Raw genomic sequence first — 22,358 nt, forward strand, 5'->3', positions numbered from 1 at the left:
AAACCCTTTGATCAAATCTTCTTTTATCTTCAATAATTTAGCAGAGAGAAATAGTACAAAGATCTGATTTATATCAGCAGCAACAAACCCTAGATCAGAACTCGTCAAGTCTCCACCGGTGAGTCGTTCACCATGCACCAGTCTAAGACTTCGCCGTGCACCAGTTCATGACTTCGCCGCGCATCAGTGCAAGACTTCGTCGTGCACCAGTCCAAGACTTTGCCGTGCATCAGTCCAAGACTTCGTCGTGCACCAGTCCAAGACTTCGCCGCGCATTAGTCCAAGACTTCGCCATGCACCAGTCCAAGACTTCATCGCGCACCAGTCCAAGACTTCATCATGCACCACTCCAAGACTTCGCCGTGCACCAGTCCAAGACTTCGTCGCGCCTCAGTCTAAGTCTTCGCCGTGCATCAGTCCAAGACTTCGCCGCGCATCAGTCCAAGACTTCGTCGCGCATCAGTCCAAGACTTCGTCGCGCATCAGTCCAAGACTTTGCCGCCCATCAGTCCAAGACTTCGCCGCGCATCAGTCCAAGACTTCGCCGCGCATCAGTCCAAGACTTCGCCGTGCACCAATCCAAGAAATCTGCGTCCTTCTTTTCACATGTGTGAGAGAGAGCCTTTCTATGCAGGAGAAAGAAGAGACTCTTTTTCTGCGCAGGAGAGAGAGATATGATGAGAAGTGAGTGACCAAATGAGGAGAAGTCATCCTGTATTTATATCCAAACATTGAAGGTGAATAGATGGGCGTCTGAGCCTACATAAGTTGCTGGCCGACTTTGATAATTTGTTAATAATCAAACTAAATTCATATCTCCATAAATACTTATCGGAATCGGATGATCTTTAGATCAATCCTACACCTCTCAACGAGAGGAATCTAGGAAAAATATTATCAGCCATGAATAAGGTGACCCACATGGAGTTTGGCCCTAGTTGCCAATTTTAACAGAAAATAAGGGCAATTTAAAATATTCGACTTATCTTAACTGTGATAATTGCTTGTGATATTATTTCTTTAGATTCTACTCCTTATTGTTTACATGAATTATTATTATCAACCAACTATGAAAACAAGAAGATCAAAATGCTCAAGTACACAAGATATTGGCACCAAGCCAGGGAAAGAACCTCTCCAAACTGTGAGAGGAAAAACCCTTTGAACTCTTTCTTATAAAATCTTTATTGAGAAATTACATGACCCAAACATTGACTCAATAATACCTTCAACATCAGATGACAATACCTCCAAACATGTACCCAAACATAATGTATCTTTCCGCAATTTTGAACAGTATATCAAGTCTAAAGCAAAAGGTATGACAATCAACAATGATGGTCTCAGATAGGCTCTTCTAGCCTCTTTCTATCTTCGCACTTCATGTAGACCCATCACACACCTTAATAACCTCTTTATCTGAGATTTCATGATGCCAAAGTGATGACTATTCTAGGGCTGCGAGAACAGAGCTTTCTGCTTCAAAACGTGAGCAAATATACTAGGAGGGTTAGGGCTCTTCTAGCCCTACGATCACTTCGATCTCTTCGGCAATGGATTCCTCCTCTCAATTGCAGCTAGAATGGACCTTTAACCCAACAATATACTTATAAACTATGATGCCCTAGACGGGATCAAAACGCTGCAAGAGAGAACAGACTTTCGGATGAGGGAACAAACCTCCTCAATGACTGCGGCTACCCTTATCATCGACCTTTTCACTTCACTTGTGATCATGAATGAAAGATGAAGATTGTGTGTGTTGAGGAGGTGTTGACGCAACCTTTATATAGGCTTGCCTCCTCACCTCTTTGATTTAGCCGACGTGATAATAAGAGGTTTCCAAAATAATTCCAAGCGGTTTCTTTGCATCAAATCCGTGGGTACATGTTAGAGTATTTCATTAATGATCTAGAAGGATTTTTGACTTACATCAATTAGATTTACAAGTGTGATAACACATGACTGTCTTCATATTACATGACTCATCTAAGGCTCTCAATTATTGCCACAACTAAACCAAGAAACTTCTTGAGCATGAAACCCATGTTTCAAGCAATAATATAAAAATTTTCTTGATACAAAAATACATCGTTACAATATTTGACATGATGAAGACTGAGCCTAGTTACACTATTTTCAACACTTTGTTCACTGTATAAAGGCCATTCAACCTCCTCCATTGGGCATAATTTGGATCACAAAAAGGATATCTTCTGAGGCTATTTGAAGGATGAATTTGATGCTCTTGAAGGACGAATCTGAGAAACGACGAAGTATGAGGTAGACCCAATTCTTTGAAGAAGGCCAGGATTTTTGAGGCACAACAAACCAAATTTTAGAGGCAAATTGAGGGCAGTTTGATTAAGGTTGACTTGGGTTTGGTTACTAGTCAATGTGACTGGAAAATTCAGATTGTATTCCTTGTAGAATTGGATAAATTTCTCTAAGAAAAGGTTGTTGGTTTTTTCCCTTGGTTTGGGGTTTTCCCAAGTGTTATCACTTAAAAAAACCCCGACTATAGAGGGAAAAAACTAAGGTAACCTCTAACCACTTTGGATTGAAAGCTGACCCTTCAATCTGGAGAGGGATCTCTCCCTAAACTCAACTACCCAAGGTCACAATGGTAGAAGGTTTGTAATATGCTCTATGGCCAGATTAATTGAGAAAAACTAAGGTTGGTTGGACTATAGGAAATTTCACCATTGGGCATGGAGTCTGACCCAATTAGTTTTATATAAACCACAGGTTCAGTGAGCAAATATCAACAAAAGCAAGATAGTAACAACTCCTTTGACAAGTTTGGAAATTAGAGAATAGCAAAAAGTAGCTAGTGTAATCTTTCGGTGAAAAAACAAGTAATAAATACTTGAATAAAGAATTTGGAGCACATAGGTATGAATTCCAACTCAACAACCTAGTATTCAAATATTGAAGAACATATAAAACTTAGAAAATAGATAGGGAGTCGTAAACACATGAATTTCTGCAAACTGCTCACATAAACTGTTGTATAATAGTTGATCATACACACACACATAGTACACAGGAAGGCTTTCTTTCAAAAGATTCCAACCCTTCTTCATTACAAAGTCTTTGTCTTTATAGATGACTTACAAACCATAACCAAGTTTTTAGCAAAACTTAATTACAAAGTTCTAAAATAAAAGAGTACACATATGATAAAAAACCAAATACATTACATGGTTCTATTATGAAATAAAATAAAAAATATTTTGTATCTGAAGATTAAACAACTTGCTGGAATCATGGTTGAAACTTAGGGTCAAAACTGATGATTGATATCCTAGTTTTTCTACAATCTCTCCCTCATCATCATGCCTAATGTAGTAATCTTTCCTTGAAACATGGCCTTGACCCATCAAAAGAGGAAACATGTACTATCTCGGGGCTACCTCTTCTCCAAGTTGTTATTGATTGCTTCCAAAAACAACTTTATCCCTGCGTTGACAGATTCACTGGTACCCTTTCAAGTTGGGAGAGAAACTGGGATTGTTGACGCACTGGCTGTCAACATTTCATAGAAATCAACACAAAATCGTGCTGACACTGTAACTGTCAGTGCTCATCAAAACTTTCAGCAACGAAAATCGTTGATAGGCTAATTGTCAACGCTTAGTCAAAAGCCCTTGAAAATTGTTGGCCACCAAAATTATGCTCTTAAGATGATTAGTTGAGTGTACTAGCTGCTTCTAACAGGATATCAACATTACTTTTTGTTCCTTTTTTAGTTTTCTTGGTCTTTGTAGCAGGTTTCTTACTTTGCTTTTTGGAACTTGTAGGCTTTTCCTTATTTATGATTAAATCCTTTTGAGGGGTGTCATCTATGTCAATGACCTGTTTTGCTAGCTCAAGATTTTGTTTCAATTTACTATTCAACTTGAGCTTGTTTCATTGTCGCGTATGTGGCCTATTTCGACCTCTGTAAATATCAGCTAAGGTAGGTTGTCTATCGGATTTTTTCTCCTCTGTCTCTAGTTCAGTAGCTTTACCATCGGCCTCCTTTGTTGGCTTAATGATATTTGTGTTTGCAGGAAAAGGCACATGGGGAGAAGGCAATTTTTTCATTTCCCTAAGTCTTGCAATCCTTCTTGTATAAACCCTTGCCAATTCAGGAACTAAAGGAGGAATAGATTCTGCTCTTTTCTAGCTTTTAGTTTGAATGGATGATGTCCCCTGTTCTTGGTTTTTGGGCTGTTTAACAATTTTCTTAGTTCCTTTCTTTCTGCCTCTCTTTGGTTTAACGGTCTCTACAAAATCCCCCAAAAGAGAAAGTGTTCCCAAGTTCTATTGACTTTTCTTAGATGATTTTCAATCAATAACTTAATCAAACCCTTGTGATAAATAAAATGAGAGGAAACATTTGGTTTTGCTTGACCCTTGTAGACATTTGTTTGAGACTCATTAACAAACAATAAGGAGCATTCATTCTGACCTGTCCTGCAATATGGGTGAGGAAACAAAAATGTTATAGATTAACCCTGTTGAAGCGTCCCCTTGCATGTGAAATACGACTGTGCAATCCACGAGAGCACATACCATACGTCCTTCAACCAACTTCTCTGGATTTCTGAACGCCAGGGTCTATTCTTGTATTCATCATTCAAGAAGAATGACACATCAATTCGGACCAAAATGGCTCTTGAACCACCGTTCTCCATCTACAGGGAGGCCCGTGCCTTTTGCAATTACCTCCTCAGTAACAGGAAAAGAAGCTCCTCCAACATTAACTCCCTGGCCATCAAAACTTTCAGCGAAGGCCTTGACAACACTGTCATGGTAATCTGTACACTAGAAGAAAAATTGATCCCATCTCGCCTCTCGAAAACGCTGTTGAATTTCCGGATACACCTCGAGCAGGTCGGGTCCTTTGGGCTCTCCTCTGTGTAATTTTCCACTCTTCCCCATAATTTCCACCATCAAAGACACTTTCACCAGAGATGGGAGTGGGATTTGATCTCATATTTCAGGATAATCACTGATTTGTTTTCGGGGAATGAAACATACAAAGGATTAACCGCACACTAAACTGACTTTCACCTTTCAGAACAAATGAGTTTAAAGCGTGACCAATAAATTACATAATGAAATGATTATTCACATGATTGGTGGTTACGGAAAATTCTTCTGTGAAATCATGATTTTTACCATAAGATTACCTCTTGGTGGCAGAAAAATTTCATGCGAAATCATAACATGTTATGTCACCTTCTGCTTACCGCTTGCTTGATCGGTTATTGCTCCTCTGCTGACGTGTGCTCTATCAACGCCTTTTAATATTGACCTCCAAATTTTAAAATTCAAACGGGCGTTGATGCTCTAGCTATTAGTTTTTAACTTTAAAAATTTAAAACTAGCACTGGTACTCTATTTGTCAGCACATTTTATTTTACAAATATACAATAAGCGCTGATCTTCTATTTGTTAGTGTTTTTATTTAACTTTTTACAATTGGCGTTGACAATCCAATTGTCGGCGCCTAAAAACTTTTGAATAATAAAAATTACATTGCTGAAATTAAACCAATGAAGCAAAATTGAGATAACACCTAGATAAATTGTCTCTTGTGTTTGGCTTTCTCTACTTTCATTATTGTTTTACTGTTGATGATTTCCTTGTATGATTACTTAATGATGAATGTAGTATAAGATGAATTGGTTTAAGAATCATTCGAAGCAATTATCAGTTAAAGAAATCTTGAAAAATCAACATTTTGCACGCGTAGACACAAGGCCTGTGTAGAAGTACCTGCCCAAGTTACAAACTTCAACACTCCCTCTTAGCGAGGGAGGTACTTATGGAAGAACCGCCTCCACTTGGATTTGTCTCCAAGCCTATCTCAATACTTGTAGCTACTCCCTTTGACCTTGAAGCATGTCCTGCTACCTGACTTGAAACCTGAATTGAGAACTTGCCACAACCAAGCATGCTTTGAGTAGTCCTATCACACTCTTGAGCATCTATTAATGTCATATCATACCAACTGAGTCTCTTGGCAACGCTTGAAGAATCATTCTTCCTAGTTAGCTGTCCCCTCTCAGTATTTGAGACTGATCCTATATCCAAGATCCCATCAGATACACACACAAGCTGTCTCGACTCCCAACAACCTATATGATTGCCCCTGTCTGATGCCAAGCACTACTGCTGCATCCACGATCGTGTTGAAAAGTGTAACTAGGTTCCGTCTTCATAATGACATGTAATTATGATTTTATGTAAGAGATGTAAAGAAGAAAAATAAAATTATTGTAATGCTTGCATCATGGGTTTCATGAACAAGGGATTTTATTTTTAGTATAGGCTCCCATTGAGAGCCCTTAGGGATATTGTCATCTAGTCATAAAAGTCTAAAGAGTCATTGTCATGTAATGAAGACATGCTGCACATTATAAAGAGTCATATTTGTCTTGGTAAGGAACCCTCCAAGACCTTGTCACTAGACCTCACACAAGTTGGCTTACAACGAAGGAATAATTCTAGAAGATGAATTCGGCCTACTCTAGGGATCATGTCGGCCTAATGGACATGGACCAACGGTATATACCCATGCTCGACCTCATTTGGAAGCAATTAATTCGGTGAAGCAAGTCTATCATCATAAGTGTGCAAATCATCTAAGAAGGACCCTAAAGAGCAGTGAGGGATGAAGAAAGGATAGCGAAAGGAAGGGACATCGTTGTAGCACTGTTTTGGGCTCGATTACTCTCACACGTGTGAAAGTTGCAGGACCGAAGTTGGCAAGGATAGATTGAAGGTTGGAATCATACCTAAGTGCTCTTGTTTGGGTGGAAATCTTCGCTATAGGAAGCTAAGTAAGAGAGGAAATGAATCTCCTTCAAGAAGGAGTCTATTCAAGTGGCAAATCTGATCTAGGGTTTCTGCTGTGAAGAAAGGAGTTGCAGAACGACGAGGAGAGGCTAAAATTATGGAGGAAGCCGAGAAGGAGAAGAGGAAGAGTAGGGTTCAAGAGGAGGCTAGTGACTTGGTCTTGGGAGGACTCTAGTGTCAAGGGTCTTTGTCATGGTCTTGGTATTCGTCAATTGAAGATTTATAAGAAGAATTTTGTTTGGGTTTTCCTCTCAAAGAGTGAGAGGTTTTGGCCTTGGCTGACAAGCCTATATACTATGTCTCGTGTTTCTTTATTGTTCATGATTTAGTAATTGTCTTGATGAAAAGAACACAATAATATCTACAAGAAAGAGAAGATCATAATCAAGAAGCAAAAAATCTATCAGAAGCAATTATCATAAGTAGAGAAATATCCTAACTACTGATGCCCTAGATTTCTGAACATGGTATCAGAGCTAAGGTGCTAAAGTCAAGAAGGGGCATCTAATCAAGGAGACAAAGAATACCAAGCGAGAGATCAAGATCTTCATCATACCGAAACCCTAGATCGAAGAAATCTACTTTAGCAAGAGTCTTGGAATCATCATCAAGGAGGAAGCAGAAAGAAAGACCAAAACCCTAGAAGCATTTCCGAGATCATCACTCATCCATCATCTAAGGAGTGGAAGCTTTTCAAAGACTAAGGAAGGCTAGATCGAAGAACATTGTCATCATCTTCAAAAGGGTTTGTAAAGCAAGCTCTCTCTCATCAAAGATTCTATCAAGGAGTAATCTTCTACTATCTATATCACTATCAAGATTAAGGAGGAAGCAAGTGGAGAAAGAAGCATCTACTCAAGTAAGTATATGACTTCATCTAAATCTATCAAAATGTCTTTTTGCAAGGAGAGCAACAAATTAGTTGGGGCTTCAAATTTTCTTGCATGGAAGAAAAGAACAGACCTAAACCTCATTGAGAATGAAGTCATGGATCACATCAAGGGGTCAATAACCCAACCTCCCAAAGAAGATACTCAAGCACTTGCTAAATTCATGAAAGGGGAAGTGAGGGCCTAGAGGATTCTCATAGAATCCATCAAAGACTCTCTCATCCCATATGTATCAAAACTAGACACTTCAAAAGAAATATATGACAAATTGGTAGAGTTGTTTTCCGTAAGTACTGCAGGAGAAGTTATCTCTCTAAGGCAAGAACTCTACAAATTGAAGATCTCAAAGGAAGAGGGAATAAAAGGAAGAGGGAATAACCTCATATCTTATGAGGATTTCAAAAATAAGAGATCAACTTCAAGATCTAGGCGAAATAATGTCTGACAAAGAAATGACCACTGTAGTATTAAATGCACTACTAGAGGAATGGGGCAACTTCACTTCAAGTATCTATGGGAAGAAAGAAGTCACTCCTTTCCAGGATTTATGGTCATTATGCAAGATCAAAGAAACCAAATTAAAGGCAAAAATTGATGTGGGACCAAATGAGCAAAATCAAGCATATGCTGCTATAACAAAAAGAAAGGGAAAGTTTGGTAAATTTGGTCCTCAAAAGAAAAAGAAGTACATGGATAAGGTACAGTGCTATGGATGTCAAGAATATGGGCACTATAGAAGGGATTGTCCTAAACTTAAAAGGGACAATAACAAGAGAAATAAGGAAGAAGCCCATATTACTGAAGAAATGGAAGAACCCGAGACGAAGAAGCCCAAGGAGGAGGAAGTGAGAGATCTCTACTATGACTGAGATAATCTCCTCTAAAAGGTACTCTTATGTTGCGTAAATTATAGATAGAAAGCATTAAAGATTCGATGCATTATATTAGAATATGGCATCGTGGTAGAAGCATTAGAAGAGCTCGTGTCATAGGCAACATGAAGGATGTCTGGAACAAAACCTATGACAATCAACTATGTAGGATATAGCTCTTGGAAACCTCATTGAAAGCTCAAGTGATACTTATGGAAAAAGGAAGAAGTCATCTAGGAAAAAGGGTCATCATACATCTATCAAAAGGAAACATCTGTTGATGGGGATACTTTAGATCCTCAAGATTCTCTGATGGAACCTTCATTGAAAGGATCACCGGTCATGAGGAGAAGCAAGTGTCTCATCAAGAATTCCAAACTTGTGGAATTCATGGGATGATGGTATGATGACATAATAGTGAAGCAGATCAAAATAATGAAGCTCCTTCATTCAAAGGAAGCTGCTATAGGAAGTTTGGATGACCCAAAGGAAGGATGAGGTATGTATACATTTGATATTATGGGAGTCATGTCATATGGTTGCAGGCAACATGGATCAATGCTCTATCTTGAGAAGCATGATCAAAGAAAGGATCTCCTCCCTAAAAGGGTTACAGGAATGCATTGGTTACATATTTTCTAGATGAAATCAACATAATATGTCCTCATATGGAGTATGAGGTGGTTGATTACAATTGAGGAACTCTGATTGAAAGACCCTGAGAATGGAATATGTGAAGAAAGGAAGGAAGAGATCATGGAATATGCAACAATGATAAAGGTAGTCAACTTCCGAAAGACCAAGAATATTTGACTATGATATCTCCCAGAAAGATATGAAGACTCTGATGGAAGTCTGAAAAAATGGAGACCCTTGACAATGCATATCTTCAGGAGATGTGTCAACATGTATGCAAGATGCTAATGCCTACAAGAAGATGTCATGTTATAAGACCATCACAAAGGTAATTGTGATTTAAATATTTTAGAACTAGTATCTAGATGGGCTTATGCAGGACTGCTAAAGGAAGAACTGTGGATGTCTTCCCGAGGACCATATAGAAGGATGTAAGATCCTTCTAGAAAATATGGCATGAAGAAGGCAACATGACATGAAGCAAGGCCAGATGTAGACTGATGGAGCAGTTTTTGATGAAAGGAATGATGACATGACTGAATCACGGATAAAAGTAATGGATGGTCTGTGCCCTATGAAGAAGTACCAAAAGATGAAGACTCTGTGACAAAGAAATTCATGACATTGAAGGAAGGAGCTCTTCAATCAGGTGGTTGTCTTTTCATCTCCACTTGTGGAGTTGCTGTAGGTCCCTAATTAAGAGGGAGCCTGGAAACAAGTTCTTACTTGGAAGAAACTTGGAAATTCCTAAACCAAGAGTGAACTTAGGTACAGTCCTTCTGTAGGAACGAGTACATTCCTTTATTGGAATATATATGTCCTCCCTAATTGAGAGGGAGAGATAGACACATCATTCTGGTCTTAATCTGGGAAGACAGAATGGAGGATTGGGTAATCATTTGGCATTCAATGCTCTTTGAGGATGAGATAGGGCATCCAAGATAAGAGTAGTTGTTGAGGACCGGTATTCTTTGAGGATTGGGGAATCCAAGATAAGAATAGTCCTGATGGAAAACACCCTGAGAACCCGGGTGGGGTATGTTTCGGGAGAGACAATGATGAGAGTGTCTATAAATCATTGGTCTTGCAAGCATTGAGCTCAGATCTTGCGGAGAGATAGAGTTATTAGTCAAGAATAACAATGCTGGTTGATGTGATGCTATACAAATGGGTTACCAGTCCGATTCTTCCTATGAGAAATTCTTTAGATTGATAATGAGCAAGTACCATTATGAATACCTCCCTAGTTAAGAGGGAGTGTTGAAAAGTGTAGCTATTCGGTCTTCATAATGACATGTAATTATGATTTTATGTAAGAGATGTAAAGAAGAAAAATAAAATTATTGTAATGCTTGCATCACGGGTTTCATGAGCAAGAGACTTTATTTTTAGTATAGGCTCCCATTGAGAGCCCTTAGGGATATTGTCATCTAGTGATAAAAGTATAAAGAGTCATTGTCATGTAATGAAGGCATGTTACACATTGTAAAGAGTCATATTTGTCTTTGTAAGGAACCCTCCAAGACCTTGTCACTAGACCTCACACAAGTCGGCCTACAACGAAGGAATAATTCTAGAAGATGAAGTCGACCTACTCTAGTGATCATGTCGCCCTAATGGACATGGACCAACGGCTATATATACCCATGCTCGACCTCATTTGGAAGTAAGTAATTCGGTGAAGCAAGTCTATCATCATAAGTGTGTAAATCATCTAAGAAGGACACTAAAGAGCAGCGAGGGATGAAGGAAGGACAACAAAAGGAAGGGACATCGTTGGAGCACTGTTTTGGGCTAGATTACTCTCACACGTGTGAAAGTTGCAGGACCAAAGTTGGAAAGGATAGATTGAAGGTTGAAGTCATACTTAAGTGCTCTTTGTTTGGGTGGAAATCTTCGCTATAGGAAGCCAAGTAAGAGAGGAAATGAATGTCCTTCAAGGAGGAGTCTATTCAAGCGGCAAATCTGATCTAGGGTTTTCGCTGTGAAGAAAGGAGTTGCAGAACGACGAGGAGAGGCCGAAATTCTCGAGGAAGTCGAGAATGAGAAGAGGAAGATCAGGGTTTAAGAGGAGGCTAGTGATTGTTCTTGGGAGGACTCTAGTGTTAAGGGTCTTTGTCATGGTCTCGGTATTCATCAATTGAAGATCTATAAGAAGAATTTCGTTTGGGTTTTCCTCTCAAAGAGTGAGGGGTTTTGGCCCTGACTTACAAGCCTATATACTGTGTCTCTTGTCTCTTTATTGTTCATGATTTGGTAATTGTCTTGATGAAAAGAACACAATAATAGCTACAAGAAAGAGAAGATCATAATCAAGAAGCAAATAGTCTATCAGAAGCAATTATCATAAGTAGAGAAATATCCTAACTGCTGATGCCCTAGATTTCTCAAAGGTCGCTCCCTCTAAATATAGAATCACCTATCTATCCGAAAACAAAACTCTATATCAATCATCCTCAAATGCTAACATTGAGAGCACATGTACCATAAGCCTTGGAACAAGTAACATCCCTGTCACTTCCAAAAATCCTCCTGACTCTCGCTGAAATCTAACACATCCAACCCCCCTTACTTCATGCGTGGTGCTAGCTCCACAATTCACATGGCAATCCGAGTCTCTCTATGAAATATTGCGAAACACTAACGTCATCCTCGTCATGTGACTATATGTTCTACTATTGACTAGCCATAATCCACTGTCCTCATACCCAATAGTACTATTGTCCAAAATAAAAGCAACAAGAGAAAATTCTTTCTCAAATTTCTCCGTAAAGTCATCAATCTCAGTTGATGTTGTTGCAACCACCTACGTCTCTTCTTCTTCTTGTATGGACGATGGTCCGGATAGTGACCAGTCTCGTGACATGTAAAGCACTTCACTTTGCTCATATCCTTCACGGAAGTAGATCCCCCACTTCCCTTTACTTTACTTTTTCCCTTTGCAACAAGAGCAACATTCTGCTAAGCATCCCCACCATCATGTAGGCCTGTATTTTTGGAACGTCTCCTTGTCTCTCCCTGTACGAAACCATCCTCATGGAGGCCGACTTGTTCTTTGGATGATGACAAGGTCTGGAGGGTCTATATGACACTTGTGACTTTACATAAATTTTATTTACAAGTTACAACATGCCCAATCGGGTCTCCTTCATATGACAATGACTCAATTTACTTCATGACTCTGTGACAAACCTAGAAGCACTCAATGGGTGCTTGAAGCCTTGAACTATAAATAAATTTACTTTGAGCATGAAACCCATGCCTCAAGAATAACAATAATAAATTTCTTTTTCCCTTTACATCAAATACATAAAATCATGATTACATATGTCACTATGAAGACTGAACCTAGTTACATATTTCAACACTCCCTCTTAACTATGGAGGTATTCATAATCTATACAAGGTACTTGGAAATTCTCATACTAAAGAATTCTCATAAGAAGAGTCTGATTGGTAAGCCATCTCATAAGCTATTTATTCAACTTATATTAGTGCATCTCATCATATCAATCAACATTGTCACATATCAAGGCCTTGACTAACATCTTTATCTCTCTAGATGATTAGAGCACAATTCTGGGGAGACAATGACTAATAGACACCTTCATCATTGTCTCTCAAGGTACATAACCCATCCAGGTGTTCACAAGGTATGTCTTTTTAGGACCATTCCTATCTTGGAATAACACATCCTTTCCTCTTCGACTACTCTTGCCTATTGGATGCCCTACCACCTCCTCAAAGAGTATAAGAATCAATTTCAGATGCTTTCGCACTCCTCCATTCTTTCTTCATAACATGAAGACAAGAATGATGTGTCTATCTCTCCCTCTTAACTAGGGAGGATCTACACATTCCTATAAAAGGAATATTCCCAAGCTCCCTTTTAACAAGGGACTTGCCCAAGCTCCCTCTCAACTAGGGACTTGTTTCCAACAATAGCTATCTACTCTTTGGTGGAGATCATGGTAGTTTTAGCTGCTTGTAAGGCTCCTCTTTCTGCATAACGTCATGAACTTCATCTTCTTCATTATGGAGCATCTTCATCATAATTTCTTTGTAGGGCTTCGGCCATCTTTCTCCATCACTTCCTTTAAACGAACCATGGTGTTGAAACAATAGTCATGTCATCCTTATCTTTATCAAAAAGTGATCTTCTAGTCCATTTTTGGCTTTCCTTCATACAACTACCTTTTCCAAGTCACGTTTCTTTCAAGATCTTCCATCCAATCACATGAGTACTAGTTGTAGGTGACTTTTACAACCTTCTTTAGGTAGCCTTGTTTCAACCCAACCAAATGCTCTATTAGAAATCAAAATGAACATTAAATCAAAGTTACCTCTTTATGATGGCCTTTTGTCATCACATCAACTTCTTCCAACATCAACATCTTTTTTCAAACCATATGAATCCATCTCCAAGACATACATTTCCAAGGTTCTCTCTTTCCAGCATACTTATCAAGATCTTCATACCTTCTACGTGGGATGTCATAGCTAATCCTTCTAATTGTCATAAGATGTTGATCACTTATCTTATCTTATGTGACTATAGATATATTTTTCATGAACTCTTCTTTCACTTTTCTTCACATATTGCTTCCACAAGATCGTCTATACATAGTTCCTTCTTCATAGGAACCAAAGTTGCCACCCACCTCATATTCTTCATGAGGTCATTTTATGTTGATTTCATCTTGTCAATATGTAGAAAAGTTCGAGGTATATCATACCTTCATGTATCATTCGTAAGTCCCTTCTTCTTCAGTGATGCTCATGAGATAGAGCATTCAACCATTCTATTTGCAACCATATCTATCAAATATATATACATACATCTTCCTTTGACAACTTCCTTTCCTCGTTTGAAGATGAAAATACTTCAACCAACTTGACATGTTGCACTCCTTTGTCACCATACCATCATCCTTCTAAACAATGGATCCCACACAACATGGAATGTAGACTATCAGTGAGACACTTGCTTATTCCAAGTATAGGTGAACCTTCTAATGAAGATTTCGATGGAGGATTTTTGATGATCCTCATTTTGCAAATGCTCATTCCTAATGATGATGATGTATGATGATTTCTTATCTTGCTAGATGATTTTCTTCCAACCATATATACTGCTTCTTCAATTGTCCTTATATGCTTCCAATGGAGATGCCATGAGCTACTTCTTATCATGATCACTGCTACAACCATGTAGACTTTCTACTTAAGCTATTCTTCCATCCTTCTATGATGATGTCATCTCTATTTCAGCTCTAATGCATCTATCATACTTGATGATCCCTAAATTTACTTTTCAACATCTATGTACATGAAAACGTGTGAGAGATGTAATGGTGGAGGTTTATCACTTCCTCCTCCTTTGATTTCTTCTTGTCAGATTCTTCTTCTACTTCTTCGGTGACGTGGGCGCTTCATTTCTATTTTTTCTTTTCTTGTTGTCCTTGAGTTTAGGACAATTCCTTTTGAAGTACCCATATTCATTACATTCATAGCATTGGATCTTTGACATGCCAAGCTTCTTCTTTTTCCGAGGTTCAAACTTTCCAGACTTCCCTTTCTTTCTAGCCATGGAAACATATGCTTGAGTTTGTTCACTTGACCCAACCTCACCTTTTGCCTTGTAACCTAGTTTCTTCAATCTTACCTAATGACCAAAGTTCATTGAATGGAGTGGCTTCCTTCTTTCCATAGATAATTGATACAAAATTGCCTCATTCATCAGGTAGTGCATTGAGAACAAAAGTGGTCATTTCTTTATTAGACATTATTTCCCCTAGATCTTGATCTCTTATTTGAGATACCTTCATGAGGTATGGGGCTATTCTTTCTTCCTTTGATATCTTCATTTTGTATAGTTTAGTTCTTAATGATATAACTTCTGCTGCATTGCTTACAAAAAACAATTATACCAATTTATCATAGATTTCTTTCAATATCTCCAACTTTGCTACATACGGGATGAAGGAATCCATGATTGATTCTATGAGGATTCTTTGAGCCCTTACTTCTCCTTTCATATACTTTGACAGTGCTTGAGATTCCTCTTGAGAGGGCTTGGTGGTTGAACCCTTGTCATATTCAATGACTTCATTTTCTACGAGGATCAAAGCTATCCTCTTTTTCCATGCAAGGTAGTTTGATGACCCAACCAATTTGTTGATTTCCTTTCAAAATGAAGTCATTTTAATAGTAGATTCAGACATAAATATAAAATACTTACTTGATGAGATGAAGATACCTCCTTAATGATGATATCTTCCAATGGATGCCTTCTTGATCAAGTTGACTTCCACTACTCCTTTGTTGTTGACAATTTAAGATGCCTTCTTGATGACAATGCATCTTCTTCTAAATGATGAGAGGTGTCTTCAAAGATTGCTTGAAGTTTGATCCTTGATGAGGGAGTTTGCCTTGATTCCTTTTTGATGATGTAAATGCTACTTCCAGCTTCCTTTAGATGATGATTGTAGAGTGTGTGAACTTCGAAGGTATGCTTGTGTAGAGTCCTTCTTTGAATAAAGGTCTTTTGAGGTCTTCTTCTTCTTCAAAGTGTTGTTGCTTTTAGATGGTATGATCCTTGTGATGAGATGGGTAGTCCTTCTAATTGCTTCTTAGTTATTTCCTTCAAGATGATATGTGGATTAGTCTTTCTTGATGATCTCCTTGTGCTCGACCCTTATGTATCCTTCTTTAATTGAATGATCTTCAAGCTGCCTTTTCTTGTCTTGTCACCTTAGCTCTGATGAGACGTTTAGAAATTTAGGGGCAGCGTGCGATGTATTTCTAATTATCTTGATTAGGTGATTTCTCTTACTTTGATAACTGCTTGCGATGTATTTTTACTTATCTTGATTAACTTCTTCTTTCACTTGATTATTATTAGTGTTCTCTATCATCAAACAACTACTAAACAATGAAACAATGAGACAAGAGGACACAAGATATAGGCTATAAGCCAGGACCAAAACCTTTCCTCTTGAGAGGAAAACCCACAAGAATTCTTCTCTTCTTATAGAACTTCAAATGACGAATTCCAAGACCTAAGACCCTTGACAAAGACCCCTCCAAGACCAAGTCAAACCTCTTCTTGATGAACTTGCTTCTCTTAAAGTCAACTCAAGTCAATACTGCTTCATAGTTCAAATTTCAGCCTCTTCTTCAGAAATTTGGCAGCTGCTTCAGGATGACCTCTACTGCAGAAACCCTAGTTTGGCACATGTGAGAAAAGATGGTGAGAAATTACTCTTTTCTCCTTTGCTTGATGAGCTACTTCTTCCTTTGGAGCTCGGCTTGTAGTAGGATACTTTTTACATTTGATTTCGACCCTCTATCATGACTACAATTTTTAGTCTAACTGTTGCAATGAAAGCCCTAATTATCTTCGCACGTGTGGAAGGAATAGCCCAAAATAAGCCTTCAAAGTTTTGATTTTCTTTTCTTTGTATTCTCCTTATTTTCGCTCCTTCTAGGTCTCCTTTTCTTGCTCTTGATCAAACTTGATGTGTGGTTCAATGATGTCTCAAATGAGGCCGAGTTTAGCCTTATATATAGGCTTCTCTTGATGGCCGAATAACTACTTGTAGGCCGACTTGTCCACTCATGGAGTTTGGATTGTTCTTTGGATGATGACAAGGTGTTGGAGGGTCTATATGACACTTTTGACTTTACATAAATTTTCTTTACAAGATACAACATACCCAATGTGGTCTCCTTCATATGACAATGACTCAATTTACTTAATGATTCTATGACAAACCTAGAAGCACTCAATGGGTGCTTGAACTATAAATAAATTTACTTTGAGCATGAAACTCATCCCTCAAGAATGAAAATAATATATTTCTTTTTCTCTTTACATCAAATACATAAAATCATGATTACATATATCATTATGAAGACCGAACCTAGTTACATATTTCAACAAAACCAACTTCAAAGGGAGGCCAAAATTGTTCTCGGGTCGAATAGCTTCCAGGAGGTCAGGGAGACTCGCAAAAGTGATCATAATAATTCTCCAGAGGTTTGGCATCTTACGACAACCAGGTTTTATAGTTTTGCAGAAGAATTTTAATAATAAAACCCTCATCTGTAGACTGGTGTTCATTATTTTTGTGTGTGCTTTATTTTCTTAGTTTCCTTGGTTAATTATTTTTTAGTGAAGTTGCAGTTGTGTTTTATTCAGTATTTGCCTCAAGTTAATTGCAGAAGACATAATCTAAATAGATAGGCAAAGAATAACCAATAATTGCAACAATAATTAAATTTCACATGGTATCAGAGCGGATCTGAGGGCAAAAGGAGGATCTGTGCAGAAAACAGGGAGGGAAAGCTGAGGGTTTTAACCCAGTTCATGATTCTTCAATTATTTCTCTAGTTTATTTGAGTTCACTAAATTTCCAGATATGGCCATAGCAGGATTGAGAGATCATGATAGGTTGGATGGAGCCTCTAGCTTTGGCGTTTGGAAGGCCAAGATGTCGTTCTTATTAGATGAGTATGGTCTAAAGGAGTTTGCGGAGAATGTTGTCACCGTACTGATAGATCCACAAAAGTTAGCCACCTATAAGGAGAATGCCAAAGCAAAGAGAATGATTCTTGATGGAGTCAAGGATCATATTGTTCCACATATCACAGAGAAATGGACAATGAAGGAAATGTGGGATCCCGTCATAAAACTATACCAGTATCCTATAGAAAATAGGAAGTTGATCCTCAGAGAGAGGCCGAGGACTATCAAGCAGTATAAGGGAGAATGCGTGACTTCCTACCTCACCAGAGTTCAACTTGCCAGAGATGAGCTAGTTGTAGTGGGTGATAAACCCAACAATGAGGAGGTGTTGTGAATAACACTCAATGAATTTTCCAAGGAGTGGAGTGTTTTCGTCCAAGTGATCAATGGGCGAGACAAACTTTCAGATTGAGAATGCCTTTGGAGCTATGGCTTAGACTTAGCTTGGTTAGTGGGACTAGTAGTAGCGACAAGACATTGAAGGTTGAGTGGGAGCAAGAAAACGTTGCCTTAGCAGGAAAGGGGAAAGCAAAGAAGGGTCCTAGTAAGGGACCAAACTCGAAAGGGGACAAGAAGAAAAAGGACCTGTCTAAGGTCAAGTGTTACCACTGTCACAAATTTGGTCACTATGTCAACAATTGCCCATAGAGGAAGAAGGGCAAGAAGCAAGTTGCAAATTCAAGAGATGCATATGAGCTCTCCAATAGCATGGAGTAGGAGTTTAGATTGATAGCTTGCCTGTCTAGCTTGACTTCATAGGGTGTTTGGTATATAGACAGTGGAGCGTCATTTCATATGAAAGGAGTTAGTGAGTACTTCTCCAGCTAGAAGGAGGAGGATATCAAGTTCCAGATTCAGATGGGGAACGAGTGTAAGTGAACCTAGTTGCCAGAGGGACTGTTCTATTTTAGAGGGAGAATGACAAACAGATACCTATACATATGTGTTCCATGTGCTAGGCTTGGGGATGAACTTGATCTCTGTATCAGTCCTTCAAGACAAAGGTTACAATGTCATAATGTGTCGTTGAAGCACAAGGATTGGAGGTCACCTATAGCAGTCGGGGTGAGAAGTGGTGGGTTGTATGACAAATTGCAAAGGGACACTCCGAAGGCACTAGTTATCAAGAACAACCCGAGGGACCAGGGGAAGCTATGGCATAGGAGGATGGGCCATATTCATCATAGAGCACTTAGATTGCTTCGTGAGATGGTGACAGGTGTTCTGGAGGTGAGCGCAAAGCACGATGATGTATGCAGAGGATGTGTGTTGGGGAAGTTTGTGAAGGCATCTTTTCCAAGGAGTGACAGTAGATCGCAGGGGATACTTGACCTTGTGCATTCAAATATATGTGGGTCGATGTCGATGAAATCTCTCAAGGGGTATGAAAACTTTACTACTTTTATCAATGCTTTCTCCAGGAAGACTTGGATCTACTTCTTGAAGACCAAGGCTTTCGTTGCTTTCAAGAGTTTAAGGCTTTGGCGGAGAATGCAACAAGTAGAAAAATTCATACTCTTCGGCTAGACAATGGAGGTGAGTACACCAACAAAGAATTCCAAGAGTTCTGTACTAGGGCAGGAATCAAGAGAGAGTAGATAGTTCCCTACAATCCAGAGCAAAATGGGGTTGTTGAAACAAAGAACCGGTCTATTTCAGAGGCAGCTAGAGCGATGCTATATGCTCATGATCTCCCACACTATCTATGGGCAAAGGCATGCAGTACGATGGTTTATATTCAGAACAAGGTCCCACATAGAGTGCTTGGCAAGATGACACTCGAGGAGGCATTCACCGGAAAGAAGGTAGATGTTAGTCACTTCAGGATATTTGGCTGCCTAATGTATCGTCACATTCTAGGAGATACTAGTTCGAAGCTAGATTACACTACATATCAAGGTTACTTTGTTGGCTGCAGTGAAACCTCAAAGGCATACATGATTTTCATCCTAGGGGCCAGGAGGATTATAGTCAGGCGGGATGCCAAGCTCATGGAAGACAAGGCATACAAAAGGTCTAGAGAATTGTGAACAACTGAAGATTAGAGTGAACAACCAGTAGAAGGTCCCAGAGTAGAGCAACAAAATCAGGGGCAACAATAGAGCATGAGTTCGGGTGAGAGTGCTCATGAGTCTTCACAAAGTATGGAGTAGCAGATTTGAGAGATGTATCAGGAGGACATGGAGGTGGATATTCCTAACTCCACTGTTGGTCGGAGGAACTGTGAGGTTCAAGCTACGCTCAGGAATGTTTCGGAGTTTGTGGGGACTCCTAGGATGCGCAGGAGAGAGTGAAGACAAATTGAGTGGTACACTGGCTACATGGCACTAGTAAGTTGGTAGATAGTGAGCCTTACAGTCATCGGGAGGCTGCACAAGAGCAGGTGTGGCGAGATGCGATGGTTGAGGATGCAAAATGATGTATGGGAGGTTGTACCAAGACCAACAAATAGTGCTGTAGTTGGATCACGCTGGATCTATAAGATCAAGCACAGTGCAGATGGTAGCATTGAGAAATACAAAGCTAGGTTCGTGGCCAAGGGGTTCTCTCAAAAGGAGGGAATAGATTACAAGGAGACATTTGCTCTTGTGGCCAGGTACACTTCTATACGAGCCGTGATCTCATTAGTAGCACAAATGGGATGGTAGATCCATCAGATGGATGTCAAGACGATGTTCCTGAATGGTGAACTAGAGGAGGAGGTGTATATAGAACAACTAGAGGGCTTTGTGGCACACAACAAAGAGACCCACATGTGCAGGTTGAAGAGAGATTTGTACAGGCTCAAGTAGGCTCCCAGGGCGTGGTATGAGCGCATCGACAAATACTTGTATGTTCTAGGCTTTGTGAAGAGTGAGGCAGACACGAACCTCTACTCCTTGGTGGTTGGGGGTGATGTTCTCATTCTTGTCCTATATGTGAACAACTTTGTCTTGACAGGTTCACCAGGATAATCCAGGAGTGCAAGAGGGACCTTGCAGCAGAGTTTGAGATGAAGGATTTGGGACTCATGCACTATTTTCTAGGCATGGAGGTGTGGTAGACGGATGGCAGGATTTTCCTTGGTCAAGGGAAATACTACATAGAGATCTTGAGGAGATTTGGGATGGAGGATTGTAGGGCCATGTCTACTACCATGATCACGAATTGGAGGAAGATAGATGCATCCAGGGAAAAAGAGGTTGACCCCACCTTGTAAAGGTAGTTGATAGGCTCTCTCATGTATCTGGTCAACACTGGGCCAGGCATATCCTATGCAATAAACTCTCTTAGCCAGTCCATGGTGGATCCAAGGAGAGTGAATTGGACAACAACTAAACATGTGCTAATGTATTTGTGTGGCACAATTAGTGTTTTAAAAACCGATCGGTTTGAACCGGTAACTGGTCAAACCAGCCGGTTCACTAGTTGATTGGGTCAAATCGGCAAAAAAATCCCTATTTGATCCTCCCTTCGCCAAAAATTAGAAAAATCGGTCCTAACCGACTAGCTTAGGATGGAACCGGCCAGTTTATGGTCAAACCAGTCGGTTCCATCATAAACCGACCGGTTTATTGCTAGGGCAATTATAAACCCAACAAAATGCATTTTTGTGAGTTTCGAAGCTGTTTTGAGGGAAATTTGGGGTTGTTTTCCTCCAAAAATAGTCCCTCCAAGAAAAACATGCCTAACCTCTCATTTTACTGACACATCTCAACCCTAGCAATGTTTCCAATTAATGGTAATGTTAAATTCTTAAAGTAAAAGTGACATTTCCTTTAATTTTCATTTTCATCCTTTTACTTAAATTTTTAACATTACCATGAAATGACTCAGGATGTTTGAGAGTGGTTTCGACCTCATTGGATTTCATATGGAGAAACTAGAATTTTAGATTTCACTCAAAATTCAGCAGACTTAATGGTTTTCAGGATTTCATGGTTTGGGGGTTTGCAATGTTTCCATTTGATTCTATTTTTTTCCCATGGAAAAGTCATAATTTTCATTGATAATTGAAAATTACATGTCGAAGATGCTGATAGCATATGATGTATCAGTCGTCAAAGCCACAACTTGTACTGTTCTATCTAAAAAATAAGTCAATCCCATATAAGGGAGACTACTATGATGATTACATATGATAAGTTCAGTAATATATAGACATAATAATGTGCTATAATTCAAATAATTACATCAAAATTTTGTACCAAAAAAAAAAGAAATTAGGGCCAGTAGACCCTGTCAATGAGGCTCATCCATGCAAGGCCTGTGATAATAACTATAAATATCCAGGTCCTGCTGTTCTCTGATCAACCAGACCCCCCTTGGCTGGTGCGTGGCTTCTTTGGATAGCAAGTCAGAAATTTTGTTGCGCTCCTTGTAGATGTGATGACAAGAAATATAGTCAAATTGTGTTCTCAATCTCAATGCATCATCCAAAATATGCAAGAGTGTGTGTGTGTGACAAACAAATTGTTGATTAAACCATTTAATTATGATCTGTGAGTCACCAAAAATCTGTAAACCACGACATCCTTTAACAAGTGCAAAGTATAATAAGTGGCAAAGGGATATAAGGTCTGCATAGTTATTCGTCCC

General features: G+C 39.2%; 1 protein-coding gene across 1 annotated transcript in view; it reads left to right on the forward strand.

Annotated features, from left to right (window-relative positions):
* LOC149180314 (protein TIC 100-like) overlaps positions 1 to 22,358 on the forward strand; it is a 159,193-nt gene that overhangs the window by 89,445 nt on the left and 47,390 nt on the right. The window lies entirely within an intron of this gene.

The sequence above is a fragment of the Pinus tabuliformis genome, chromosome 3_2 (genome assembly GCF_031772625.1).
Source record: "Pinus tabuliformis cultivar Carrire ecotype Pingquan chromosome 3_2, CPIR1, whole genome shotgun sequence".
Classification (NCBI taxonomy): Eukaryota; Viridiplantae; Streptophyta; class Pinopsida; order Pinales; family Pinaceae; genus Pinus; species Pinus tabuliformis.